Source organism: Bos indicus, chromosome 25 (genome assembly GCF_029378745.1).
Source record: "Bos indicus isolate NIAB-ARS_2022 breed Sahiwal x Tharparkar chromosome 25, NIAB-ARS_B.indTharparkar_mat_pri_1.0, whole genome shotgun sequence".
Lineage (NCBI taxonomy): Eukaryota > Metazoa > Chordata > Mammalia > Artiodactyla > Bovidae > Bos > Bos indicus.
In genome coordinates this window covers 19,034,744-19,050,643 of record NC_091784.1, presented here as the reverse complement: position 1 = coordinate 19,050,643, position 15,900 = coordinate 19,034,744, and positions in this window count along the sequence as shown.

Below are 15,900 nucleotides of genomic sequence, written 5' to 3'. Positions count from 1 at the left end.
TGAGATAAAAAGTCTATCCCAAGACACAGTGAAAATAGACTCCAGACTCAGCATCTGGAAGTTCTGGAGTAGAAGGATGACAGACGGTGAGAAGGAACTTGACCTGTATCAGGAACACCAGTGTCTCCATCCTTGAGGGTGGGAGCATCTCCTCATAGCAGCGATTGAGGATGCAGAGAACAGGGCAGCCCTGCCCTCTAGGACCTTGGAGTCAACCTGGGGAAGCCGGGCATGCAAACTACAGGCTAAAGCCAAGCAGTGTGAGACTGACACAGACACTGCTGCAGCATCGAGAGAAAGGAAAACTCGACTCACCCTGGGAGAAGAGGGAAGGAGTCCATCTCAGAAGATTTGTAGTTCCTTTATTTTCCGGGTGGAAACTGAGGTCCCCAAAAGAGGAAGGAGCACATCCATTCTTAATCCTATAAGGGATCCTAGAAGATACATTGTAACCAGCTGGGTGTGAGGCGGCAGGGAGAAAGTGGTCCTCTGAAAATGGGTCACCTGAAGGAAATTGGAATGAAGACCCTAAAGGATAAATTCCACCCAACCTAAGCCATTTAATAATCTCTTCTCACCCTCTCCTTCTACTTCCACCTCCTTCTCTTACAATGGACTGGAAACCAGCCTTTTCTTTTCCTTCCTCATCACGGTAGATTCTCCCTTCTAAAACACTATTACATTCAGTCACTTTTCTTCAGCTCCTTTGACACAGATCTTCTCTAAGTTACGTCCTCTTTCACCTTTATTAACAGTTCCTCAAGTGGTCTGTCTCCAGTCTAACCCCTCCCCATCCACTCTGTACTCTGCAGTGAGCCAGCATTTAAAGCAACTTTACTTCTCTCTTGAAATCCCTTCACCAGCTCTTTACCTTCTATGGGAAGGGATCGGCCTCCTAGCTGGAAAAGTCCTCCACAGTCTGAACCCTGCGTGTCTCTTCAGCCTTAGATCTTACATGCATCTGCTTTTTACCCTTGTTCTGCCTGCTCTGAATTTCCCAGTTCTCTGACCTATTTCACTTCACCTGTGCTGCCTTCGCATGTGCTGGTCTCACTGCCTGGAAGACCCCTCCCATTGTGGGAATGTGATCCTGTGATCCTAATCAGCTTTAGGGTCATTTCTTCTGAGAAGCCTTCCTGACCCTGCTTCCCAGTCTAGATCTGATCACACTCCACTCTGCGAGTCCTTCTCTACAGAACCTCCTGCTCATGTGGGTTATCTGCCTCTAAAGTGATCTATTTACATTTATCACCCACATCCCCCACCCTGGACTGCTGGTTTTTTGAAGGCAGAGGCTTTGCCATATCCGTACATTACTGGCTGGATAAATGAAGACACAGGCTGCATCATGCTGTCATCTTCCAGGAGGGGAAGAAATAGCTTATATCAAAAATAAAGAAGAACTTCTCACTTGGATAATTATGATGAAAGAACCAACTCAGAATGTGAATAGGAATTCTGGGTTCAACTCCAAACATGCACTCCCATCCCAGGGTCAGCCAGTTTCACTGAAGATCCATTTTCTCTCCCTTTAGTTCCCATCTTCTCTGGCTTCAAGGGAGGTTGATTGGAAATCTGAGTATTTTCTTCCTCTTTTTCTGATTGAGAGGGGTTATAATGAAACTGATAAAGTGGTTATTGGTGGAGAGCAAATTGAGAGAGCTGAAGAGTGATTACTAATTAGCAGCAGCGGGGTAAATACACACAAAACCCCACAAAAACCAAGCCCATAAATGCTAGGGAGACTAAGCCCAGAACTGAATGCACACAGCAGTTGGGTAGAAAAATAGCATTCCCTCTACCCTCACGGGGCTTCCTTTGTAGCTCAGTCAGTAAAGAATCTGCCTGCAATTTAGGAGACCTGGGTTCTATTCCTGGATCAGGAAGATCCCCTGGAGAAGGAAATGGTAACCCACTCCAGTATTCTGGCCTGGAGAATCCCATGGACAGAGGACCCTGGCAGGCTACAGTCCATCGGGTTGCAAGAGTCAGACATGACTTAGTGACTAAACCACCACCTCTACCCCTACAGGTGGAGGTTGAGACACATCCTCCATGCACACACACACACACACACACACATACACACACACTGTAATAAAAGGAGAAGAGAAAACAGAAACGTAATAACGTGTCTATCTCCTATATACATGAGAGATGCCCAGGAAAAGTGTGTAACTCTCTGAAATGGTCCAAGCCATCACCTCAAATACCATCTCCAGCTAAAGGTGAAAGACAATTTGGGGGAGCTGAGTGGGGAGGAGGCCAGTTACGGGCAGTCAGCAGGTAAATAAGGGTCAAGTTGTTTTGCAAAGTACAGACAGATTTAAGTCTTTGCCTCTCCTTTGTTAGAGGTTTCTAGAGGTTTAGAGTCATCTTTCTCTTCCTGGTACAGAGGAGACACCCTTACAGATGGAATTTTCCCTCATAGATGTGAATGTCTCTTGTAAGACGTTAGATAACTTCTAACATCTTATTAGAAGTTATTAGGTAACTTCTAAAGATAACTTCTACTCAGGTTTCAGAGTGTCTCCTGTGTCTGCCATTTCTTAAAAATAACAGCTCAAAATGATCCTTATGTCCAAGAATCATATTTTGGAGTGGTGAATTCTGTCCCCCTTAGCAGCCAATCAGCAAACAAATCTTAGAAAATCACAGACAGGGAGTTTCAAACAGACAAGTGTTAGAGAAAGAGTCCATTGTGTGCTCCAGCCACAATGCCAGATTCTGGGAGCCCTTGTCTTCAAGAAAAATTAGCCTTGTTTCATACAATACTTTGTGTGTGAATTGAGTTGGCAAGGAGGCAGAGGGGCCTGGTTTGTACATACTTTATTTCAGTGCCTAAACCTGGCTCCAAGCTCACTGAGAAGAGCTACGATTTTAAAGGGCAGCACAAAATAAATAAATAAATAAAGGGCAGCACACTCAGACTCTGGGTCCCAAACAACCCATGCAAGTGCTCCCACTCCTTAAATGTAAAAATGGGATTTGCAAGGTTGCCAGAGAAGCAAAGAAGATACAAGCCATGAAGTCACTGTGCAACCATGCAGATGATGGCTGCAGCACTACCAACACGACTGATTATCCTCACCATGGCTATTTCCCCATTGTTATAATAAGCTGAATCTCATGTCTCTGTTTGTACTCCTAGCTTCTAGATGGGACCAAAAGAGATTGTTTTTCATAATCTTTGTGCTTGCCAGAAATAGGACTCTTGGGAGCATGTGGAAGGGAGTAGCCCCTCCCTCAGACATGGGGTAATACTTTATGAGAACTTAATACGTACAAGATCGCTTCAAGAAAATTAGAGATACCAAGGGAACACTTCATGCAAAGATGAGCACAATAAAGGGCAGAAATGGTATGGACCGAACAGAAGCAGAAGATATTAAGAAGAGGTGGCAAGAATACACAGAAGAATTATACAAAAAAGATCATTATGACCCAGATAACCATGATGGTGTGATCACTCACCTAGAGCCAGACGTCCTGGAATGTGAAGTCAAGTGGGCTTTCAGTTCAGTTCAGTTCAGTCACTCAGTCGTGTCCGACTCTTTGCGACCCCGTTAATCGCAGCACGCCAGGCCTCCCTGTCCATCACCAACTCCCGGAGTTCACTCAAACTCACGTCCATCAAGTTGGTGATGCCATCCAGCCATCTCATCCTCTGTCGTCCCCTTTTCCTCCTGCCCCCAATCCCTCCCAGCATCAGAGTCTTTTCCAATGTGTCAACTCTTTACATGAGGTGGCCAAAGTACTGGTATTTCAGCTTTAGCATCATTCCTTCCAAAGAACACCCAGGGCTGATCTCCTTTAAATGGACTGGTTGGATCTCCTTGAAGTCCAAGGGACTCTCAAGAGTCTTCTCCAAAACCACAGTTCAAAAGCATCAATTCTTCAGCACTCAGCCTTCTTCACAGTCCAACTCTCACATCCATACATGACCACTGGAAAAACCATAGCCTTGACTAGACGGACCTTTGTTGGCAAAGTAATGTCTCTGCTTTTTAATATGCTATCTAGGTTGGTCATAACTTTCCTTCCAAGGAGTAAGCATCTTTTAATTTCATGACTGCAGTCACCATCTGCAGTGATTTTGGAGCCCCCAAAAATAAAGTCTGACACTGTTTCCACTGTTTCCCCATCTATTTCCCATGAAGTGATGGGACTGGATGCCATGATCTTTGTTTTCTGAATGTTGAGCTTTAAGCCAACTTTTTCACTCTCCTCTTTCACTTTCATCAAGAGGCTTTTGAGTTCCTCTTCACTTTCTGCCATAAGGGTGGTGTCATCTGCATATCTGAGGTTATTGATATTTCTCCCGGCAATCTTGATTCCAGCTTGTGCTTCTTCCAGCCCAGCATTTCTCATGATGTACTCTGCATAGAAGTTAAATAAGCGGGTGACAATATAGAGCCTTGATGTACTCCTTTTCCAATTTGGAACCAGTCTGTTGTTCCATGTCCAGTTCTGACTGTTGCTTCCTGACCTGCATATAGGTTTCTCAAGAGGCAGGTCAGGTGGTCTGGTATTCCCATCTCTTTCAGAATTTTCCACAGTTTATTGTGATCCACACAGTCAAAGCCTTTGGCATAGTCAATAAAGCAGTTAGGAAGCATCATTACAAACAAAGTGAGTGGAGGTAATGGAACTCCAGTTGAGCTATTTCAAATCCTAGGAGATGATGCTGTGAAAGTGCTGCATTCAATATGCTAACAAATCTGGAAAACTCAGCAGTGACCTGGAAACAGTACAGGAAAAGGTCAGTTTTCATTCCAATCCCAAAGAAAGGCAATGGCAAAAAATGTTCAAACTACTGCACAATTGCCCTCATGCTAACTAAATAATGCTTAAAATTCTCTAAGCCAGGCTTCAACTTCCAGATGTTCAAGCTGGATTTAGAAAAGGCAGAGGAACCAGAGATCAAATTGCCAACATCTGCTGGATCATGGAAAAAGCAAGAGAGTTCCAGAAAAACACCTACTTTTGCTTTATTGACTATGCCAAAGCCTTTGACTGTGTGGGTCACCACAAACTGGAAAATTCTTCAAGAGATGGGAATACCAGACCACCTAACCTGCCTACTGAGAAATCTGTATGCAGGTTAAGAAGCAACTGTTAGAACCATACATGGAACAACAGACTGGTTCCAAATTGGGAAAGGAGTACGTCAAGGCTGTATACTGTCACCCTGCTTATTTAACTTCTATGCAGAGTGCATTGTGTGAAATGCCGGGTTGGGTGAAGCACAAGCTGTAATCAAGATTGCCGGGAGAAATATCAATAACCTCAGATATGCAGATGACACCACCCTTATGGCAGAAAGTAAAGAACTAAAGAGCCTCTTGATGAAAGTGAAAGAGGAGAGTGAAAAAGTTGGCTTAAAACTCAACATTCAGAACACTAAGATCATGGCCTCTGGATCATGGCAAATGGATGGGGAAACAATGAAAACAGTGACAGATTTTATTTTCTTGGTCTCCAAAATCACTGCAGATGGTGATTGCAGCCATGAAATTATAAAGTGCTTGTTTCTTGAAAGAAAAGTTATGACCAAACTAGACAGCATATTAAAAAGCAGAGACATTATTTTACCAACAAAGATCCATCTAGTCAAAGCTATGGTTTTTCCAGTAGTCATGTATGGATGTGAGAGTTTGACTATAAAGAAAGCTGAGCACTGGAGAATTGATGCATTTGAACTATGGTATTGGAGAAGACTCTTGAGAGTCCCTTGGACTGCAAGGAGATCCAATCAGTCAATCCTTCAGGAAATCAGTCCTGAATATTCATTGGAAAGACTGATGCTGAAGCTGAACCTCCAATACTTCGGCCATCTATGCGAAAAACTGACTCATTGGAAAAGACCCTGACGCTGGGAAAGATTGAAAGTTGGATGAGAAGGGTATGACAGAGGATGAGATGATTGGATGGCATCACTGATGGGATAGACATGAGTTTGAGTAGACTCCGGGATTTGCTGATGGGCAGAGAAGCCTGGTGTGCTATAGTCCATGGGGTCACAAAGCATTGGACACGACTGAGTGACTGAACTGAACTGAATATGTACAAACTGTTGAAGCAGTCTGAGCACAGGTGGAAAAAGAATTTCCTGACACAGAGAATTTCAGAAGGGAGTGAGTTTATTAAGGGCAGGAGCAGACATAATGAAGTCACTGCAAACGCAGTGGGCCAGCCTCCTGACAGACCGGGGAGAGCGGATGCTTTTCAAGGGTTAGTAGCTAATTGTTATAGCCTCAAGACAAAGAACACTCCTGCTGGCAGGCTGGTATTAGGTGAATGGTTAGAGCACTACAGAGAGTACCAGGGTGGGCATTTTTGCCTAATTTGGGGTCAGGAAGCTTGCTGGTGATGATCGAGGGGGCTTTTGACAATGGTTACAGTGGGGTTCAGTCAGCTTCAAAAGTGACCTTGATTCTGGGCTCTGCTTCTGTGGCCTCAGGGCAGGACTCCACACACACCAGTGTGCTGCACATTTTACACTTAGTACCTAACTTAATCCTCACAGTAATCCTTTGCGATATGTGCTGTTATGCCCACTTGACAGAGGAAGAAATGGAGGTATCGGGAGATTTAAGGGACTCATCATCACATGGATGGCAGACACCCGTCATTTTTGTGTGTGTGCTCGATGGGTCAGCAGTTCAAATTTTACCTATTACAGAGGAGGAAGCTGAGGTTCTGAAACACTGGTAACTTGTTCAAGGTTGCACAGTGAGGAAATGACAGACTCCAAGGCTGGAACTCAGGGTTGCTGAAATTTAAAATATGAGCTCTCGCTTCCATGCCACACTGGCCTCCCCACATGAACCTTGATGCTCTGCAATGACAGTTAAAAACCTACCTCAGAACTATGGCAAAACGTGCACATGCATATGTGTATATGTGTATGCAAGTACGCGGGCTTCCCAGGTGGCTCAGTGGGTAAATAATCTGCCTGCAATGCAGGAGACACAAGGGACGTGAGTTCGATCCCTGGGTCGGGAAGATCCATTGGCAAAGGGCATGGCAACCCACTGGAGAATCACAAAGACAGAGGAGCCTGGCGGGTTACAGTCCAGAGGGTTGCTAAGAGTCAGACATGACTGAAGCGACTAGCACAGACACACACATGCACAGGCTTTCTCGTGTATTTGTATGTGTATGCACGCATGTGTGTGGGCATGTGCATTTTGGCAGCCACTAGATAGCTAACTGTAAGCTGAATGATATAAAAACCACTTTTCCTGAGACATCCTTGAAATCCTTTCCCACTCAGTAGGAATTCAGAAGGCTCTTTGGACCTGGGAGACCTGAGGAGATTTACAGACAATCTAATCCTACCCCTTCTTGTGTCCACAATGAACGTTGACACCCAAAATGCATTGGGGCAAGAATCAAGAAATTCAGATTTTAGACTGATATCTGCTGATGTGAGTTCAAGAATGCCACGTAACTTCCCTCAGGCCATCAGTAAGTGAAAATAATGATATCTCCTTTGCTGCACTTAATGATCTTTGACTTGGCCATCGACAGGCCGTGGCTGTCACACATTCTTGTCCCAGCACAGTAGTCTCTGTCCAGCCTGGGGCTGACTCAAGACGCATTCTCAGTGGTAAACTTGTCCTTGGTCTCTATTTGCCTCAGAACCTGGGAGAAGACTTCTCTGGTCCTGAAATGCTAGGGGGAGGGCGGTTCAGAACTCAGAGATTGTTCCCTGCCTTGACTCCTTCGAGCTCTTTCTGAAGAGTCCAGTAGGCCAGGTCTTGCGTTAGTCTTTCTTTGCTCTTAGGAGACTCACTGGAACTGGTTTACTTTGCCAAGTGTCCCTTCCAGCTGAAACTTCGCAGGTGGAAAAATGGCACATAAAGCCTTTTTTTGTCCTCAAAATAGTTGTGGCTGTGTTGCATTGTGAACGACAGTAATGCAACTGTGATTGAATAGGTAATGTCACTTTGTAGCCACAGAATGCTTTTACTGGTGTATAATACACATAACTAAGATCATGGCATCCGGTCCGATCACTTCATGGCAAATAGATGGGGAAACAATGGAAACAGTGACAGACTTTATTTTCTTGGGCTCCAAAATCACTGCAGATGGTGACTGCAGTCATGAAATTAAAAGGCTCTTGCTCCTTGGAAGAAATGAAGAAGGGAAAGGCAACCCACTCCAGTATTCTTGCCTGGAGAATTCCATGGACGGGGGAGCCTGGTGGGCTACAGTCCTTGGGGTTGCATAGAGTCAGACACAACTGAGCAACTAACACTTACCTTGGAAGAAAAGTTATGACAAACCTAGACAGTATATTAAAAAGCAGAGACATCACTTTGCCAACAAAGGTCCATATAGTCAAAGCTATGGTTTTTCCAGTGGTCATGTATGGATGTGAAAGTTGGACCATAAAGAAGGCTGAGTGCCAAAGAACTGATGCTTTTGAACTGTGGTGTTGGAGAAGATTCTTGAGAGTCCCTTGGACTGCAAGGAGATCAAAACAGTCAATCCTAAAGGAAATCAATCCTGAATATTCATTGGGAGGACTGATGCTGAAGCTGAATCTCCAATACTTTGGCCACCTGATGCGAAGATATGACCCATTAGAAAAGACCCCGATGCTGGGAAAGGCTGAAGGCAGAAGGAGAAGGGGATGACAGAGGACGAGATGGTTGGATGGCATCACCGACTCAATGGCCATGAGTTTGAGCAATCTCCAGGAGATGGTGAAGGATAGGGAGGTCTGGCATGCTGGAGTCCACAGGGTCCCAAAGAGTTGGACATGACTGAGCGACTGAACAATACCCATATCGTGTGCATATCTCATGCATATGGCTTGATGAATTTTAACAAAATGAGCACTCCAGTGTAAGCACTACCCAGTTCAAAATTAGAAGCCCCCTTCCTGCCCCTCTGGTTATTGCATCTCCCAAATGCAGCACCTGTCCCAGCTTCCAGCACCACAGAGTAGCTCTGTCTGATTTTTAACTTTATCTAAGAGGAGTCCTACAATGACTCTTTTGAGCCTGGCTTCTTATAGTCGGTGTTATCTTCGTGAACTTGATCCATGTGGTTGTGTTTAGTTATAGTTTGACTGACGTTATTCTATTGAAAGAATGCAACCTAAATTATTCATCACTTCTACTATTGACAAGCTTGTCAGTTGTTTCCGGTTTTCAGCTGTCATGAAGTGTGCTGCTTCTTGGTCATGGCTTTTGGTGAACACAGGTACCCATTTTTGATGAAGTGTGTATATTCAACTACAGTATTAACAACTAGGGCCATTTTTCAAGGTGACTGTACTTATATCTTACATGCTTCTTTTTAATTTTTTTAAACATCCCAAGATTCTTTATCCTCTAGTATCTAGTGACTATTGACTCTATTTTCTTTCATTCCTTGAGCACAGCAAGGCCCTTGCCTCCCTCAGGGCCTTTGCACATGTATCCTCTTGGCCTGTCATAATCTTTCCAGGTGAAGGACGGACAAGTGCTCACCCTGTAGGTCTCATTACTGATGAGCCCCCTTTCAAGCCTGTGACTGTTACGCTCACCACTTCATGCACTGCAACCAGCCTGGCCTGGTAAATAGCCAGCAGTAAGCAAATATTAGTTAATAATGCTGTTGTTGCAACAGTCTCCTTGCAAAAAGAAAAAAACGACCACATTTCTTTCTCCGAAATTCTGATTCCAGGAAGTCAGATTTCCTGACTCTTATTCCGATGTGCCAATCCATATGTACCCGCTAAGGATTCTAAATCCTCCGGGGGGGTTGAGGGGTGGGCATTTAGCACGGGGAGATCTCCACAGGCCCAGGGGTAGCTCCTATCTTCCGGGGGCTGCGCAGTGCCTGTTCTCTACAGAACGGCCAGTAGAGGGCACTGTGGGAACATGTCCAAAGAAGGAGGGAGGCGGTCAGAATTAGAGCCGGAAGGGATCTTCATTCTGCAGACCCAAACCATCATTTTACAGCTGAGCAAACAGATGCCTAGATAGGAGACGTGACTGACCCAAGGTCACCCTGCTTCTGCTCGGCGAGCAGAGGTGACTCTTCACCAGTTGGCGTTCTCCGCTCTGCTCTGGAGCTGCCAGCACCGAATCAGCCGGCCACCGGTGGGCACTGCAGCCTTCAGCCGCCGAGGCCCCTTTTGCCAAGCCCCTCCCAGCCCCTTCCTTGCTTCCGCTTTCCCCTTCCTCGCCCCTGTTGCATCAGAAAAAGGATCTAGATTTTGGAAGCAGGACAAAGCACACAACGCCCTTTTGATTCCACAATGATCTCTGTGGAAGTATTCTACTTTTCTTAATAATAGCTACCAATTACTGGGAACTTCCTGGGTGCCAAATACTATGCATTTCAGATTTAACCCTCAATCCAGGAATGCTTTGCAGGTTCAATTTTTCCGTCTCTTCTGGGAGTCCTTTCCTGATCATCACCCGACTGAAAGAGATCTCTTCCCACACCCATTTCCTCCCCATCGCAGCGCCTGGTTTATTCCTTTACAGTTGTAACAATTAGGTTTATAACAATTCTGGTTATTTGCTTATCTACTTATTTATTGTCTGTATCAACTCCTCTCCTCCTCCCAGTAGACTCTGAATTTAGTGAAAGAAGAAATCTGGAGCTAGACAGGCCTGAATTCAAGTTTCAACTCATTAATTTACAAGCATTATGACAACCTTGCATTAGTCATTTAAACTGAGGCCCTTATTTCCTTTTGTAAAATAGGAATTCATGTTTGTATTGTACAAATATATGGGTGGCTGTGCCAGTCATTTGTTGATTAGATCTCCTCTCCAATATTGATATCGTGGTCATCCACCCTGTATTTGGGGGGCTTCCCAGGTGGCTCAGTAGTAAAGAATCTGCCTGCCAATAAAGGAGACGCAGCAGACATGGGTTCAATCCCTGGATCCAGAAGATCCCCTGGAGTAGGAAATGGCAACCCACTCGTTTTCCTGCCTGGAAAATTCCATGGAAAGAGGAGCCTGGTGGGCTACAGTCTATGGGGTTGCAAAGAGTCAGACATGACTGAGTGACTGAGTGTGCAGCATGCACCCTATATTTGATTGCCTTTGGTGATGGAGAATGCAATAAAAGGCAGCCCAAATAAGACAACATATTTTGGCATCCCAAGGTCATTCATAGCTATGTAACTTTGGAAAAGCCAGAAAACTTTTCTGAGCCTCAATTTCTTATTCTGTAAAGTGGAGATGCTGATGATAATAGCCATTTCCCAGGGTTGCTATAAGGAGGCAGCGAGATTGCATATTGTGTATAAGGGGATGGCATCCGGCAGGGGCTTACTAAATGTTAGTTTCCTCACCTTGTTACTTAGATAGGGGGAAGTGACTCTAAAAAGCACATCTTATGATATCTGAAGTTTCTATAATTGATGGCATGACATAGTTTCTAGGTACTATTCTTTCATTCTTGGTGATACATACAATAGTGGTGTCTTTTATAATCAAAGTAATCTTAGATTCATTGATATCTGATAGTAAGTCCCAGAGACAATATTCAAATTCAGGTTTGCCTGACTCCCAAGGTCTGTTTCTGGGGAGAAGAGGCAGGTGATGGAGGACAGAGTTGAGAATAAAACAGACAGTAGAAGTGTGTTCCAACTAAGGTTTATCTGAGCCCAGCTGTCCAGAATGTCCCCACTGCTCAGCTGATATTTGAATTTGGAAATATTTTACCCTGTAGATCTGTTTGAATAAGACTCTCATAACCACTGGCTCCTCTGCAACCCCAGCCCTATCTGCAGTCAAGCCAAACAAAAACTTAAAACTGTTAAAGGTCATATTAAAATGCTATGCTTATGTGTCTGGGGCAAGGAGAATCTGGGGCTGAATTAAACAAAGATGTCCATCATTTGGTATTGTCAATAGATAAGTCTGGAGATTGTACCTGTGGTTGCTTGAAAGGACATGACATTTATTGAGTTTCTACTGAGTTCAAGGCATTGGGCTTTGCATTTCGACAAAGGCAAACAAATCAGTTCCTCACCACAACCCTGCGAGGTAGGTGTTATGAATTAAGATCATTTACATATAGGGTTAAGAGACTTGTCAACAATCATGCAACTAGAAAGTGGCAGAGCACGGACTGGAGTCCAGGGTTACTTGGGCACAGAACAGCAAGGAAATTGGTTGAAATCGCTAGTTATAAATCTTGAATGATCCAACATATCCTGTTTCTTGGATCACAGGGATCCCCAAATTCTGACTGTGTTACCTTTGCAACATGTACCGTGTATTCAAGAAAAATTAGACAAAGGGATGAAAACCCCCATATATAAGCATTCATCTACTCCTCACTCTTTCAAGACTGGGTCTCTTTTTTGGGTGGACTTTGTAGCAGAATGCACCAGGTTGGCCCAAGTTCCATGTTACTCTTTTAGGCCTCAGTAACCACATCTAAGAGAGGGTGCTAACCCTTCCTCTGTTGTGGGACAAGAGCCTAAAAAGATGCTCTGAAGGTTCCGGAGCAATGATCAAAGGAGAAAGTGTCAGTGTTGACCCAGCTGGGGAGCCAAAACTTTGGGCACAGGGATTTCCAGACCCAAATGAAACAGAAAAGAAAATTAGAAGATTTGAACCCAAGGAGGTAATATTCCAGGGTCCATCCCATCAGTCGTTATGTTATTTGCCTTTCTGATCCTCACTGCTCCGTCCTCTCAGGTTCTCTGCTCCACTAACTATGAAGTGAAGTGAAGTCGCTCAGTCGTGTCCAACTCTGCAACCCCATGGACTGTAGCTTACCAGGCTTCTCCATCCATGGGATTCTCCAGGCAAGAATACTGGAGTGGGTTACCATTTCCTTCTCCGGGGGATCTTCCCAACCCAGGGATCGAACCCGGGTCTCCCATATTGGAGGCAGACACTTTAACCTCTGAGCCACCAGGGAAGCCCACTAACTACAGGCCAGTCATTAAACTTCAACTACCTTATTCCAGGATCTCTCAAGCTCAGCACTCTTGACCATTTTGAAGTTAAACCAACTGAAGCTCCGAGAGGTTAAATTACTTGCACAGAGCTGAGCAGTTTGAAACAAGTCTGACTCCCAAACCCAAGTTTGTTCCACTACAGTTTATTTTCTGCCCACTGAAGCATGGTTCAGGCAGATGGACAGTCATGGGCATGAGTGACAAGCTATTAGAAACGAGAAATAATGTCATTGGGACAACCATTTCGAAGGATGTATATTTCCCCCCAGACACAATACAACACTTGGTAATCAGCACATTCTATGGTTACGTCCTGGTATGCAGTTCCCAGGTCTCAGCCCCATAGTCTAACCCTAAACTGAAAAAGACAGGGACAGTCTCCTTAACAACAAACATGCAGTGTTTATCGTGTTGCAGGCACTGCCCCTAGCATCATCGCAATATTAAGTCCTTTAATCCTAGCAAGCAAAGTACAATTGTATTTCCTGTGAGATGGGAAACTAAGTCACAGACATTAAACAACTGCCAAGTCACACAGCCAGCAGACTGCAGTGGTAAGATTTGAATCCAGGCAGTTGGGTGGTAAAGCCTGCGTCATTCAACCATTGTGCCTGTCTGAACCCATATGTTTTCAGCCCCAAGGCTTCTCTGCTCCCAGAGCCTTGGCATCCTGGTGTGAAGGATTTGTTTTGTGCCTGGAGCAGAGACAGCCAGTCCTGCTCTCACTGACAGCCGCTGGAGTCCAGCCAATAAATTACCAATGGGTTGTCAACAAGGAGGCGTCAAACGCGTGCAGAAAGACCCCATAGGATAGATTCTTGGGATGGCGCCATACTTCCTGGGTGGGTACACTTCCAAGTAGCCTCTGGGGTTTTTATCTATCCCCTAAACTTCCCCTTGTCTTGCTGTTGCCCCCATATATGTTTATTTTACTCTGGCCTAGAAAAGTCTTCGCTCTCAGCAGCCAGAGGGGTGAATCAAACCATGGCTTTTCACCTCCTATCGGCAGCAGGAAACAGATCACCACTGATAAGAGTTTCTTCCTACACTTCTTGGAGCTCACTGTTGTTATGGCCTGTTCCAAACTGTGATGGTTTGTTCATGTGTCTGTCTCTACTCCTCTAACTTGTGAGCTCCTACAGAGAATGAACCATCTTATCCACCCAAGAACCATCTTCCACTCCCTTAGTGTAGAACCTGACACTTAAAAGAAACTTTATAAATATTGGCTGAATACATAGGTGGGTGGATGGGTCGGTGGAGGGATGGATGGAAGGATGGATGGATGGAAGGATGGATGATGGATGAATATACCAGATAACTCTCAGTGAGACCACTTTTCATCACTACCCTCATCAGTTCCTATTCAGATAGATATAGTAGCTTTCCAGAAGTCTCTTCACTTCCACTTTGCACCCCCCTCAATCCATTATTCATACAACAGCCAAAGGAATGCTGTAAAGATGCATATCTGATCAGCCTTGACTCAACCTCTATCTAAAATATGCTAATGACTTCCCATTGCCCTTAGAATAAAATCCAAATTCCTTCCCAGGGCCTATGTGGACCTATAAGCTGTGGTTCTGCTGACCACTCCATCTTCATTCTGTGTCAGCCTCCTCCTCACGGATGACGTTTGGACACCCTGACCATCTTTCATTTCCTAGAATGAGCCCAGCTCTTTCCTGCCTCAGGGGTTGTGTCTGAACTTGCTGTTCACTGTGTCTGGGATGCCCTTCCTCTGACTTTTTGCATTGCTGGCTCCTTTTCTTTAAGGTTTCACTTTCAAAATAAACTCTTGGGGAAATTTTCTTTGCCTCCCCCATTGAAGTCGCACCGCCTGCATCTTCTTTAAGGCACTCGTGTGTTACGCCCACTTTCTTTATAGTACTCTGCTGAACATTTTCAGCGTTATTTGTTAATATCTATCTTCTTAGCTCGGAGAAGGCAATGGCACCCCACTCCAGTACTCTTGCCTGGAAAATCCCATGGATGGAAGAGCCTGGTAGGCTGCAGTCCATGGGGTCGCTAAGAGTTGGACACGACTGAGCGACTTCACTTTTACTTTTCACTTTCCTGCATTGGAGAAGGAAATGGCAACCCACTCCAGTGTTCTTGCCTGGAGAATCCCAGGGACAGGGGAGCCTGGTGGACTATGGGGTCGCACAGAGTCGAACACGACTGAAGTGACTTAGCAGCATCTTCTTAGCTGGGGGCTTCCCTGGTGGCTCAGATGATAAAGAATCTGCCTGCAACACAGGAGACCTGGATTTGAACACTGTGTCAGGAAGATCCCCTGGAGAAGGAAATGGCAACCCACTCTAGTATTCTTGCTTGAAGAATTCTATGGACAGAGCAGCCTGGCAGGCTACAGTCCATGGGTTTGCAAAGAGTTGGACATGACTGAGTGACTAACACTTTCATAGACATCTTCTTAGCCAAGCTGTACACTCTAAGAGGATAAGGAGGGCAGGGACCACCTGTCTTATTCACTGCTGTACCCTTAGTACTAAGCAAATGGTAGGTACCTGAAAATACTTTTAATAGGTATTGTAGGTGAATGGATGGACAGGCACAGGATATGTTCTGACATTTCATCAGACTGAGGACACTTGGAGGACTTCATCAGGGTAATACCTGGGCCTCTTTCCTTTCCCCTGAACATCACTGATAAGTATTAATAAGTTTAGGTGGTTCAGAATCATGAAATTCAATAACCTTGGAGTTGAAATGAATTTCTTTGATCATTTTGAATCATTAAGATGATAAATGAAATAGCAATCTCATTTTAAATTTACAGAGATGGAGCCCAAAAGTGAAAGTCACTTGCCAGGGGTTACTGTAGTTGGAATTGCTAGTTACCTGAGCAATATCAGGTATTGCTTCTTTGTCCTTATAAGCAGAACCCAGATTCTGGTGGCAATGGTGATAAGCCCAGAAATGAATAAATAAGCAAATTA